The 13,000-nt window shown below is 49.7% G+C and overlaps 1 long non-coding RNA gene across 1 annotated transcript; it reads right to left on the bottom strand.

The window, feature by feature from the left end:
* Positions 1-7,318: 7,318 nt before the first annotated feature.
* LOC111555997 lies at positions 7,319-11,853 on the bottom strand. Its single transcript, XR_002735698.2, has 5 exons — positions 11,397-11,853; positions 10,648-11,269; positions 9,398-9,460; positions 8,628-8,688; positions 7,319-7,419 (listed from the first exon to the last, which is right to left on the bottom strand). It is a non-coding gene; the product is annotated as an uncharacterized LOC111555997 (long non-coding RNA).
* Between the last annotated feature and the right edge of the window lie 1,147 nt (positions 11,854-13,000).

Raw genomic sequence — 13,000 nt, 5'->3', positions numbered from 1 at the left:
CCCGGCTAATTTTTTTTTTTTTTTTTTGTATTTTTAGTAGAGACGGGGTTTCACTGTGTTAGCCAGGATGGGGGGTTAAGGTTTTAACATATTAATTTTGGGGAGACACAAACATTCAGACCATAGCATTCTGCCCTGGCCTGCCAAAATTTATGTCCTTCTCACATGCAAAATATACTGATTTCATTTCAATAGTCCCAAATGTCTTAACTCATCCTAGCATCAACTTTAAAGTTTAAATACAAAGTCTCATGTAACTATCATCTAAAACAGATATAAGTGAGACTCAAGGTATGATTCATCCTGAGGCAAATTTCTCTCCAGCTATGAACCTGTGAAATCAAGCAAGTTATATGTACTCAAAATACAATTGAGGAGACAGGTGGAGGATAGACATTTCCATTCTGAAAGGGAGCAATAGGAAGGAAAGAAGGGATACCAGGTCCCAACCAAATCCAAACCCAACAGGGCAAACAACATGAAATCTGAAGGCTGGAGAATAATCTCTGGCTGATGCTCTGCCCTCTGGACACTGGGGTGGGGGTTGGGCCCTCAGAGCTCCAGGTGGCCCTGCCCCCATAGCTTTGCTGGGCACTGCCTATGTTCCATCTCTCACAGGTTATAGTTGGGTGCCTGTGGCTCACTCAGGCTGGAATTGCACGCTGGTGGGTCTGTGGTCTGGGATCTTGGTGTTGGCCCAACCTCATGGCTCCATTAGATATTGTCCTGGTGGGGACTCTCTGTAGAGGCCCCACCCTTGCCATACCTCTCTGCCTGGGTCACATAACTGAGGCTCCTGGAGGCTCCAATCTTCAGGATCTAGGTGAAGGTAGCCACGCCCCCATAGCTCATGCACCTTGAGAGGGATGGCACTTCACGGAGCTGCCAAGGTTTATCACCTGTGCCCTCCAGAGGGGTGGCCACCTTGGCTTGTGTTGTACCTAGGCCCACTGAAGCCATACCTGGGGTGTCCAACTAGTACTGTGCTAAAGTGCAGGGAGTGGAGCCTTGAAATCATTCTGTCCCCCAGGCCCTTGCACTCTGAGCCTGTGATGGGAGGGACAATTCTGATAGTCTCCAAAATGTTTGGGGGACAGCCTTCCATTGCCTTCATCAATAGCACCTGGCTTCCCTTGAGATGGCCCATCCATCCCAATCCTTTTCTCAAATCACTACGGGGCCACATTCTTGGTGTTTTCTTTTTTTTTTTTTTTTTTTTTTTTGTATTTTTTAGTAGAGACGGGGTTTCACCGTGTTAGCCAGGATGGTCTCGATCTCCTGACCTCGTGATCCACCCGTCTCGGCCTTCCAAAGTGCTGGGATTACAGGCTTGAGCCACCGCGCCCAGCCGGTGTTTTCTCTGAACACACTTTCTCGTTCTTTTCAATATGGGTAGGTTGAGAATTTTCCAAAATTTAAAATTCTGCTTCCCTTTTGATTAACAATTCTATCTTCAGATCATCTCTCTCTTCTCAAATGTTACTATAAGCACTCAAGAGAAGCCAAGCTGCACCTTCAACACTGCTTAGAAATTTATTCATTCAAATATCCCATTGCATCGCTCATAAATTCTACCTTCCACAAAAGCACAATGATGCAAACATAATGCGCCAAGTTCTTTACTACTTTCTAATAAGGATCGTCTTTCCTCTAGTTTTCAGTAAAACATTCCTCATTTCTGAGACCTTATCAGAATGGCTTTTATCATCCATATTTCTACCAATAGACTGTTCATGACCACTTAGGTAACCTCTAAGAAGACTGAGGCTTTCTCTACAACTCTTCACACCAGAACTGCTCTTAACAGTCCATTCATGGCAATGGTTAGGTTTTTTCTAGAATGCACTTCCAAACTCCTTCAGCCCCTACCCATTACGCAGTTCCAAAGCCACTTCTACATTTTAGGTATTTTTTTACGGTAGCATCCCACTCCTGATACTGATTTTCTGTTTTAGTCCATTCAGGCTGCTATAACAAAATGCTATAGACTAGGTAGCTCATAAACCACAGAAATTTATTTCGCAGTCCTGGAGGCTAGGAAGTCCACAAGCAAGGCCCTGGCAGATTTGGTGTCTGGTGAGGAAATGCTTTCTTGTTCATAGATGGTACCTTCTCGGTGTGTTCTCACATGGTCAAAGGGCAAGACAGCACTCTGAGGTCTCTTTTATATGGTCACTAATCACCTCACCAAGGCCCCACCACCTAATGCCATCATCTTGGGCATTGGGAATTTAACATATGGATTTTGGGGGTAGGAGGACACAAACATTTACACCAAAGCTGACACCTTCTCAGCAATCATCCAGTCCTTTTAAATTGGGACACTCACCTTTTTCTTGCCAGCGGTCATTTTAAAAAAGCAATTTAAAATAATGAAAATTATAGTAAATACCATAATAGCAGAGAAGGATATGTAAAAATTAAAAATGTTCTACCCATCACCCTTTTCCCTTGCCTCATCTTATTCCCCAAGGAACCACTCTTTACAATTTCTTATTTATCCCTAAGATATTTCTATATATAGAGAGAAGCACATATAGCTACAAGTCACTGTATGTGCTTTGTAAAAAATATATACAAGTGGGATCATATCATAACCATAATGGAACCATGTTATTTGGCAGCTTGCTTTTTTCACTTAATGTCAGAACTTGGACCTCTTTTTCACGTTGATATCTGTAGATCTACTCATTTATTTTTTAGTGACTATAAAAAGTTCATTGTAAAGATATGACTGACCAGTTTCTTTTTAAATGGAGATTTATGCTGCTTAGGCTTTGCTAAGGCAAACAGTTCTAAGATGAACAACTATGTTTGTAGATTAATTGCCAGCTGACTAATAATGTGTGTGTTTAAAATGTGAACATGTGTTCCCAGATGGACTTTCAAAAACACTGTAACAATTTATAGTTCCACTAACAGTGTATGAAAGTGTCCATTTCCTTATATTTGCACCAATATTAATACTATCAAACTTTCAAATCTTTGCTAATTTGACAGATGAAAAATGGTAAAAATTTTTAAATTTTGAAAATGTAAATGCCTTTAAAAGTGAGGGTGAGCATTTTAAAAAATATATCTTGGCTATTTAAACTTCTTTTTCTTTCTTTTTTGTGAAACCCATGTGCAGAGGGATTTTTTGAGATGGCTAATCTTTTTCTCATTGATTTGTAGAAGCTCTTTGTGTATTAAGGAAATGTGTCTAAAATTCATTTTCTTAGCTCTTTCATTACAAATTCTATGTTTGAAAAGGTTTTGTTAAGTAGCAGTTGCCAAGTTACTAGTTCTTTTTCTGTTTTCTCCATCTGATCCATGTATACTTAACCTCAAATATTTATCTGCTCAGATAGCCAATGTTTTTGCATTGAGTTGATGTAATTCCAGCCAAAAGCAAAGCATTGGAATTTTTGTTAATCCCAGAAATCTCACCATGGCTAAATGTAGAGTATCCATTGGTTTTCTGAAATATTTTAAGTGGTTCAAGGAACCCTAGAGGCCTGGGGCCCTGGAGTGGGAGCTACAGCCTCTGATTTAGCCCTTTAGCTAGCACTTCCTTGGGCCAGCCCAGCTCACTTGAGCCAGCAGTGTGGTCAGCACCTGTGTGCACCCCACTGTCCAGCTGTGGATTCTTCTGTTCTGGTGAATGGGCCGGGTGTTTGCATATTTTCCCCTTTGTTTATAGGCATTTATAGGTGTGGGTCCCTTTTCCCTTTAGCAGATGGTCCCTGAGGCAGTACTGAACCTGCCCTAGGCCAGGCCCAGTGGGACTTCACTGGGGGTTAAGGAGGAGATGGAGGAGTACGGTGTGGGGCGGACAGAATGGGGCTCACCCTTAGAGGCTCTCAGCTGGCCCCCACCCCCGCTGCCCATCCTTCAGCCTCCCTACTTCCCTGAAGACATGTTGCCAGACCCATGTTCTATTCCCTTGAGGGTAGGTGTAGGCCTCCAGGCAGGTTGGGAGGGGGTCTGCAGAGCCCCAGATTGGAGAGTGGAGGGCTGGAGAGAGTGTGTCCTAAGTAGGAGTTAGAGGCATAGATGGGTGGTGGGGAGGGGGTGTCCTGGGGAAGGGAGGTAGCTTTCAGGCTTCTGGACACTCACCCCCAATCTAAAAGCAGCTTAACTTTGTTCGGGAATGTGTGTGGGGTGAGGGTGGTAGTGCTGAGCTTGCAGGTGTTGGGGTGGGAGGAGAGGAAGAGAGGCCGGAAACCTGCCCCTGATTCCTGACCTGTCTGAGCCTCTGCAGCTGACTTAGAGGCTTCCAGGTTTGTTTGTTGTTTTAACCCAGGGCTGCCTTTTAAGAGACTGCCACATTCCTAAGGGATTGGCAAGTGAAGGTGATGAATGGGGTTGGCAGGAGGCAGAGTCTGAGGAAGTCAACAAGAACTCCAAGTTGACACCAGGGAGCCCAGGTTCCCAGTGCTGTGGCCAGGCGTCCTGTCAGAGGACTGGTACCCCCGCTGACCCTAGTGGGTGGGGAAGGAGACCTTGGGCTCTGAAAAATCCCCTTGTCTCTTCCCATGAATGTCCTCCAGCCTTTCTGGTTTGCTCTGTTCTCTGCCTTGGGGCACAGCTCTCCTGCCCCACTGGGGCAACCCGAGCCTGGGAGTCGGCACAGCAAGGGTAAGGGCTGAGGCTGGCAGACCTGGGTCTGTCCCCTGGAAATATGCCTCGGGGGCAAATGACTCCCCAGAGATGCCTGAGCTTTTTCTTTTCTTTCTTTCTTTTTTTTCTTTGTTTTGTAATTAGTATATTAAGGAGATGATACATTTCAAGAATTGCGGCCGGGCGCGGTGGCTCAAGCCTGTAATCCCAGCACTTTGGGAGGCCGAGACGGGCGGATCACGAGGTCATGAGATTGAGACTATCCTGGCTAACACGGTGAAACCCCGTCTCTACTAAAAAAATACAAAAAATTAGCCGGGCGTGGTGGCGGCGCCTGTAGTCCCAGCTACTCAGGAAGCTGAGGCAGGAGAATGGCATAAACCAGGGAGGTGGAGCTTGCAGTGAGCTGAGAACCCGCCGCCTCACTCCAGGCTGGGGAACAAAGCCATAGTCCCTTCTTTAAAAAACAAAAAAAAAAAAGAAATGCTTAAATTCTGATACCTGGATTTAAGCATGTGAACACATGATGCGACTTTTAAACATGCAATTAAAGCTATTCATCAGAATTTGTTATACTACCAACATTGCAGTTACTTTGGAGCGTAAGTCAAATGATTTAAAGTAATCCTATAACATACCTAAGGAACACCTTCCTATATTACGCATGCAAATTACTTCTCCATGTAACGGTCTTTTCACTTTAATTTCTAGGTTACTTTTTCTTTAAAGCAGGGCTGGTGAGATGACACAGACAGTGCCTGCTCTGACTTCCATGAAACCTTGTTGCATTGGCTCCATTTGCCCCGCCTGAGCCCAAATGGAGTCTCTGAGAAGGGAGTGAGAAAGAGCTGCTCCTTCTTCCAAATGTTCTGCTTTGGTCTGCAGGAAAATTGTCTCACTAAATACACAAATCTATCTTGACAATGCAATTGCATGGCCCTCCCATGTACAGTGCGATGCAATAGGTGTATTATTCCCGTTTCCTCTATCCTGGGCCCTGGCAAAACCATCCCAGCCAGACTGAGGGAACACCAGTCCTGATATTTGGGACATGGTAGTGAAGAATGTGGCTTCTGAGCCAAGCGGATGAAGGGCAGACTTGGCCACACACAGGAGCTGACTTCATGGACTGGTTCCCCATCTGTAAGTGGGAACCGCTCTGCTCAGGCTGCTGCAGAGAGGAAGTCCCAGCAGGTATACGAGTGCTGCAGTCAGGAGCGGCTCAGTCCCTATGCTCTCACTCTCCTGGAGGCCCTTCTCTCGCCTCCTCTGGGAGCTAAGTCCTTCCAGCCAGGCCTGACCATCAGGCCCCTCTAGATATGACTTGGCTGACCTTCTTTCCCCTCCATAAAATACTTGGGTCTTGAAGTCCCTTTCAGCTCTGAAGTTTGATCACTGACTCAGGCCTGGGTTGTCCGACTTCATAGTTTTGCAGGCTGGATTCAAGAAGTAGGCTTATGCCGAGAACTCAGGACACAGTTGTCTCGGTAGGACAGGGGTCGGGAAAGGCTTGGAACATGGAAGAGGCATGGACCTCCCGCTGGGAGTGAGCGAGAAGGAGGTGCTTGATGGTAGTTGACATGGTGTGTGTGTGTGTGTGTGTGTGTGTGTGTGTGTGTGTGTGTGTGAAGTGAGAAGTAGTCTTTCAAAATAACAGTTGTCTCGTTTTCTCATTTTTCTAGAGCTGGCTGGATTGAAGCAGGGTTTGTCTTAGGACTGCCAGGAGCATGTGTGTGTGTGTTTGTTTGTGTGTGCTGAGGGTAGATGTGACAAAACGTAGCTGTTGAGAAGGCCATAAAACAAAGGCTTCTCAATTTCTCTGGGGTTATTTACGGATATTTTACGCCCCTGCCATCCACAAAACCAAGGGCATCTATTTAATTCATTCTTTCAAGGAATGTATTGAGCTGGGCCCAGGAGGCCGTACTCTACATCCAGAGGCTGGCCCTGTGCTGGGTACTAGAGATAAAGTAAGAATAAGACGTGATTCCATGCCCCCCTGAGCCCACGATCCCGTGGTGCAATGCAGAGTGTGGGGAGTCCTATGCCTGGGTGGCTGTGGGGTTGGGGGCTGTAGTGGCCCAGAGAGGAGCTTCAGGAGGCTCCACTGCTGAGGAGGGCTTGAGCTTGCACCAAAGACAAGGTAGGCACCAGTGCAGTCCCCACCGTGGGGACAGGTACCACAAGCCACGGTGCTGCTGGTGCAAACACTCAGAGGCACAAAAGAACACTGGTGATTGGAGACCCAGATATAGCATGGGGTAGCCAGGACCTTGGGGACAGGGACAGTGGGGAGAGATGAGAAGCTTATCCTGAGGGTCACCACCGAAGCCTTGGGGGCCTGACTGAGGAGTTTGGATTTTAGCCTGTAGGCAGGGGTCCTAAACTCAGCTGTCTGCAGGAACCAGACTAGGAGGAGAGGCGTGAAGATGCCAGTGCAGAAAGAGGTTACCCTGGGGAAGGCAGGCCTTGTCCCCTCTGTTCAGTCATTGTCCCAGGTTGGGGGGGCAGGCCCAGAGTAGTATGTCACCTAACTAACTCTTACAGAGAAGCTGGCAGTCTGGGTTTTTACATGGGCACATTTATTTTTAAACGTTAGCAATTAATTCAAATTTAATACATAACGAAACAAAACACATGGCTCAGGCCCACCAGGAAAGGTCTGGGTGTCTCATTTGGCGCCCAGGCCCTGTGTGGCCACTGCCTGTGATGGTGGGGGATGTGTCCACAGCTTCCAAGTGGGAGTGGGTGGGTTAGAGTTTGCTTCCTGTGGTGGACGTTCTGAGGAAGGCTGTACAGACAGCTGGATGGACAGAGCTGGAGAGACCAGTACAGAAGTTACGGAAAAATCTCATTCTTCATTCATTCATTTAACAAGTGTTTATTGAGCATGTGCTGTGTGCCAGGCACTGTGCTAAGCAGGTGCTATTAAGGGACATCCGGCCTCTTTCCAACCCACAGATCAAGGTCCAGGCTAATTCTGCCATGCCTTCCCAGGCCTCCTGTCCTTTCTTCCCAGGCTCTGAGGCTACACTTCTCAGTCCCAGGCCAAAGCTGCTCTCTGCAGGGCCTCCTGAACTCCAACACAGCCTTTTTTCTGGGTTTTGCCCCCACTCCAGTCATGCTCTGTCCTCTTCTTCTCTGGCGTTTATTGCTCCTTACAGCTCTGCCCTCTGCACACCCTTCCTTCAGCGCCTGGGTGTGGCAGAAGAGGAGCTCTCCTCTCCCCAGCTCTCCTGCTCTTGTCATCAGCAGGAAATTCGCAGAGCTTTTACTCTGGATCCAAACAAACACTCATGTGTTCATGCACCTAGCTGAGAGCCCAACCTGGGTCTGGGCTGGCCTGGGAGCCCCGCGGGATACAAGGGTCTTTGTCCTCAAGGCACTCCCAGGTATAGGGGAATAAGCCCTGTCTACCTCCAAGAGCAAGACCACTCAATACCCGATGGATAGTCCCCATGAGCCAGTGGGGGCCGTGGAAACATAGAGACCCAATTCTTAGTGCTGGGTGCTTAACTTTTATGGGCTCATGGGTGCTTCACCACCACCCATTAAAGCCAGCTCTATTATGGTATTATTTCACATTTGAGGAGACTGAGGCTCAGAGAGTTGACTAAACTGTCTGAGATTGCTTAACTGTCAGAGGCAGCACGTTGGTTTGACCCTGGGGTGGTTGACTGCAAGCCCACTTAGTGCACGGCCATTTCAGGAGTAGGGTGTGAGAACTGGCAGGGATGGGGGGTAGTGGCTGGGGCACATCCCCAGTGGGCATCTTCCTGGACTTTCTCCAGGATGGGGAGTGATTCTGCACTGGCTGATAGGGGGTGTGATGGGCCTGGCTGCTGGTATGTGGCCCCATGGCACCCCGACCCTTTGCTGGGCTCTCATCCAGCCCCCTCTCTGGTCTCTGACTCTGTGGCACGTGCCTCTCTTCTCCCAGTTTATCCCCCCTCCTCCTCCTCCTAGACAAAGGTAGCCTGATACTGTGAGTCAGCTTGGATTGGGAGCCAAGGTCATTAACTCACCTGGGCCTGTCAAATGGGTGTAAGCACTGATTATCCTGCAGGGATCTAGCGGAGCTCAAACCTTTGAAGATTACAGAAGGAAACTACTATAAATATTTAGAGGCTTGAGTCATTCATCCATTCAGCAAGTATTTATTGAGGGCATACTCTGTGGCAGGCCCTGCTCTGAATTTTAGGGATATTGTCCTGAGGAAGACAGCCTTAGCTCCTGCCTGCATGGGGCTTACAGTCTAGAGTAGGGTGGGGGGCAGACATTCAATAGTCATGCAGATGAACACATAGGTACAAAGCAAACTGTGTTCAACAAGATTGTTAATAGGGATGGAGCATGGGTCCACAGGTTTTCCTGAGTAAGCGAGATTTCAGCTGAAGGATGACGGGTCAGCCTGCACAGGGCAGGGCAGGGCAGGGGCCCCCAGGGCGTGAGTGCAAAGCCCTCGAGTGGGGGACAAGCCAGTGGCTTGCGACAGGGCAGCATGAGCCAGGGTGGTGCAGGGGGAGGCTGGGGGGCTGACTGGCTGTGCATGGCCTTGCAAAAGAGAGCTATTGAAGGATTTAGTTTAAGTGGCTTAACAAAAATAACCTCTATCTCTTTGACCTGGGTCCCTAGAGTTTCTCCTGCCTCCTTTGCCCTCAGTGTCCATTCTGTGTGGTGAGAAGTTGAGCTGGGGGGAGGTCTCAGCCCCCATCCCCTTCTCGGGCAGAAGGGCAGCTGATTGAAAGCAGATGTCTCGCCCTGGTGGGGCCCAGCCCGGCTCCCCAGTGCTGACCTCAGACCTGCACCGCTGGCATGTCCAGGCCGCAGACTCTCTGTCAGCAAAGCCGCATCCGTCCTGCAGAGAGACGGTCACTGTGGCTGCCCACACCCCCAACCCAGCAATTTCCCTACCACGGTGAGAAACCTCCCATATTCCGGGGCTGGAGCCCCGCCTCCTCCTTCCAATTGCCTGGGGGAGGGAGAGACACCAATTAGGTTCTTGGAAAGGAACTAGGTTAGAAGAGGTATCTGTCACCCCTGCCCAGTTCCTCGGCACACCTGCACCAGCACAATGCCAAAGGAGGCCGCTATTAGCCTATGCAGCATGTCCTTGGCTCTGTGCTAAGTGCTTTATGTTTTCCCATTTAACCCTCGCAAACAGCTCCATGAGGCCCAACCGTTAAGGCAGTGTGTGACTGAGGCCCAGAGAGGGCACCTGGTCACATGGCTGGTAGGTGCAGAGCTGGGATTTGAGCCCAGGTCATCAGGTCTGAAGTCCGTGACCCCAGTGGTCCTCTGCAGGGGGCACTGGCTGTTGCTCCTGTGCCTCTCAGACACTCCATGTGCCCGTTGCTCCTGAGGAAGCCCAGGTCAGCTCCAGGCTGCTTGTGCCTCCAGGGGCCTGCCTCTTGGCATAGGGCACCAAGATGGGCCCAGAGAGTGCTGGTGCGGCCTCTAGGTGGTGGGAACCCGGGCTCTGGACATTGTCAAGGGCAGTGTGCTTGCTGTTGAATCAGTTTGGACCATACCCAGGGGTCTCTTCACAGAGGGAGTTGCCATTTTGATTTTTGCCTTTGAACTCCCCCGGGGACCACCCCCCATGCACCTGCCCTTCCGGTGCTGCTACATCCATGAGGCCTCTGCTCCCCGGCCCCCACTGTGCACCTGGAGGCATCCAGCAGGTTCCACAGGTTTCCCAGAGATGCCTCTGGTGTCCTGCAGCAACCCTAGTGGCCACTTCTCTCACTGCCCCTTACTCTCAGGCCACCCTAGAACTGCACCCTCTTTCCTCTGCTCCTACAAGGCTGCTCCCAGCCCTTCTGCAGACCTATCTCCCTCACCCCTGGCCATTTCCCTGGTCTACTTCCCCTTCTCTGCCCATCCCAGCATCTCCGCCTGATCCCACCCCCTCAGAGAGATCATTGTGCTTTCAGTCAGTCAGCAAGCATTTATTGAGCTGTAGAGACATCCTGGCTGAGAGCTAAGGCTCTGAAGCCTGACTCCTGGGGCTACAGAAATGAAACCCTCCCATCCCCTGCTCACCTCTAGTGCACCTGGAGCATAAAGAGAAAAGGCAAAGACTCCACCGCTGGATGCTGGCTTCACTTTGACTTCTCCTCGCTGCCTAGTTACTGAGAAGAAAAAAATACGGCAGGACATCCCATATAGACCATTTTTTTCCTCTGTTCTGTGCAGAAGTTACCTTGGTAGTCCTCAGTTAGGTGCCTCAGCACTGGGGTTTACTGTGGAGGGTGGGTCTGGGGGTGGCAGAGGGGAGCAGCTTTCTGGGGACTTTCAGACACAGGAGTAAGGAGACCATTTGTGTTTTGGGGTCTGTAAAGAAGGAGCCCCTACCCCAGTGTGGATCCTGGGGAAGGAAAAGGGACCCAGACTCTGACCGCAAGCAAACCGTCAGGACCCAGAAGCTGCAGCAAACCGTCAGCCATCCTCAGCCATCCTTGGAGTCAGCCCCCAGAAGATGCACGTGGCCTGTGTGGTGCTCTGGTTGGCACAGGACACTCCGCCTTCTGACCACGTGGGAGCAGTTATCAACAGGTGCCACCTCGGTGGGAATGGGTCAGCGTCCTTGTTCTTCTGGCCGAGGTGCAGAAGTTGGAGCCTCCACCTCCCTTTCCACTTTTTGAGTATGTGAGACCTGGAGGTTCTTGGGCAATTTGAAAAGAGAGGAAGATTCCAGAGGAAGGTATGTTTTTCTTTCAAGTATAGTAAATTAGGTCTGGATGGTTTTAATTAAAATTATACAAATCAAAGAAATGCAATAGTATTTGTACCTCCAATATCTGCTGTCACTCAGTGGTCACAAAATCATCAGTTCCTGTTTACCAAAAGCTTGTGGTGTGCCAGGTACTGTGCCAAATCTCCCATTTACATGGTTTTATTTAATCTTCATGACAAGGTAGGTACTTTCTGTCACCATTTTACAGATGAGAAAACTGAGGCTCTCTACGGAGAGGTTAACTAACTTTCCCAAAGTCACACAGCTAGCAAAGCTGTGAATTGGGCTTATAACCCACATATCTTTCACTCCAAAGTCCTTCAACCACGAGTTTCACTCTATCGCTCTGTCTGGGGGTTCCCTGAATCTGTGGAAGATATGGACCCGCAGGGAGAAGCCATGGGATCTGGAGGCCCAAGGCCTAAGGAGACTGTGGGGCCTCCTTCAGGTAACTGTCTTCGGCAGCAGCTGGATCCCATTACACTGTGGACAGCAGTCTTTAGAAAGCCACCTTCTCCTGGGCTGCAAAGGAACAGGGTGACCACAGCCTATGAACCCTTGGGGCCCCTTGAATTCCCACTGCCTACCCGGCAGGGTTTCACAAACGCATTGACGTTGACAGGGCAGCCTGTGTGGAGGGTGCAGGAAGCCCGGAGGCCTGTGGCTGCCAGCATTGCTCAGAGTTTCCGCTGAGCTCTTCCTGCAGGGCCCTCCTCAGGGCTCTGCTAGCCAGGGCCCCCTGTCTTGAGGCCTTCGTGGGCCCCAGCTGGCTCTGAGAGAAGCTCCACTGATTCCAGGGCCTCTGAAGGGCCAGGAAGGCCCCATTTTCTGGGTGCCGAGCCTTGGGTTAACTTCAGAGGCCCTGGTATGCCTGAAGGTTTCTTAGGACCAACGCCACCAGGTGGGACAGAGACTGTGCTACTTCCAGTCAGAAGATCCAAGTTCCACTCTCAGATTCAACACTCGCTGGTTCTGCAACCTCAGGCGGGTGTCTTTCCCTCCCCGAATTCCCTTCCCTATCTACCTCACAGGGCTGTTTAAAACCCTTGGCAAATAGGAAAACACTCGGCCAGTGTTGGTGGCCCTAGTAAGGCTGTGGGCTGACTGTGTCCCTGCCCTAATTGGTCTTCCCACCTGGAAACTCAGCAAAGAGGCTGGATTTATGGGTTCCAGAAGAGGGGAAGGCATTCCAGGATGAGGGAGGGCTGAGCCCAGGCACAGAGTCCAGAACACACAGGAATGGATTGAGCTCTGTGCCAGAAACTGTTCTAAGTATTTTACACATAGTAACTCATTTACCTCTCTCATCATTCCCATGAGATAGGCATTACTTCACTCCACTTTACAGATGAGGCAATGGAGGCACAGAGGGGTAAAGTAACTTGCTCAAGATCACATTGCTAGAAGTGGGGAGCCAAGATTTGAACCTGAGCAATCTGGGAGGAAACCACGAGTGGAGGCAGTGGTGGTGGGACCGGAAAGGTTGGGAGAAACGCCAGGGTCTGGGCCACATCTGCCCTGCCCACTGCTGCAAGGCCAGTGCCCAGAGCAGTGCTTAGCACATAGTAGGTGTTCTGAACCTGTTCCTGATACATGAGCTCTGCAGCAGGTGTGGCTACCTTGCTTGTCTGGGGACGCTGACATTTCACACAACACAGA

The sequence above is a fragment of the Piliocolobus tephrosceles genome, chromosome 1, assembly GCF_002776525.5.
Source record: "Piliocolobus tephrosceles isolate RC106 chromosome 1, ASM277652v3, whole genome shotgun sequence".
In the NCBI taxonomy this organism is placed as follows: domain Eukaryota; kingdom Metazoa; phylum Chordata; class Mammalia; order Primates; family Cercopithecidae; genus Piliocolobus; species Piliocolobus tephrosceles.
Note: the sequence above shows the minus strand (reverse complement) of the source record. Positions and strands in the feature narration are given on the sequence as shown.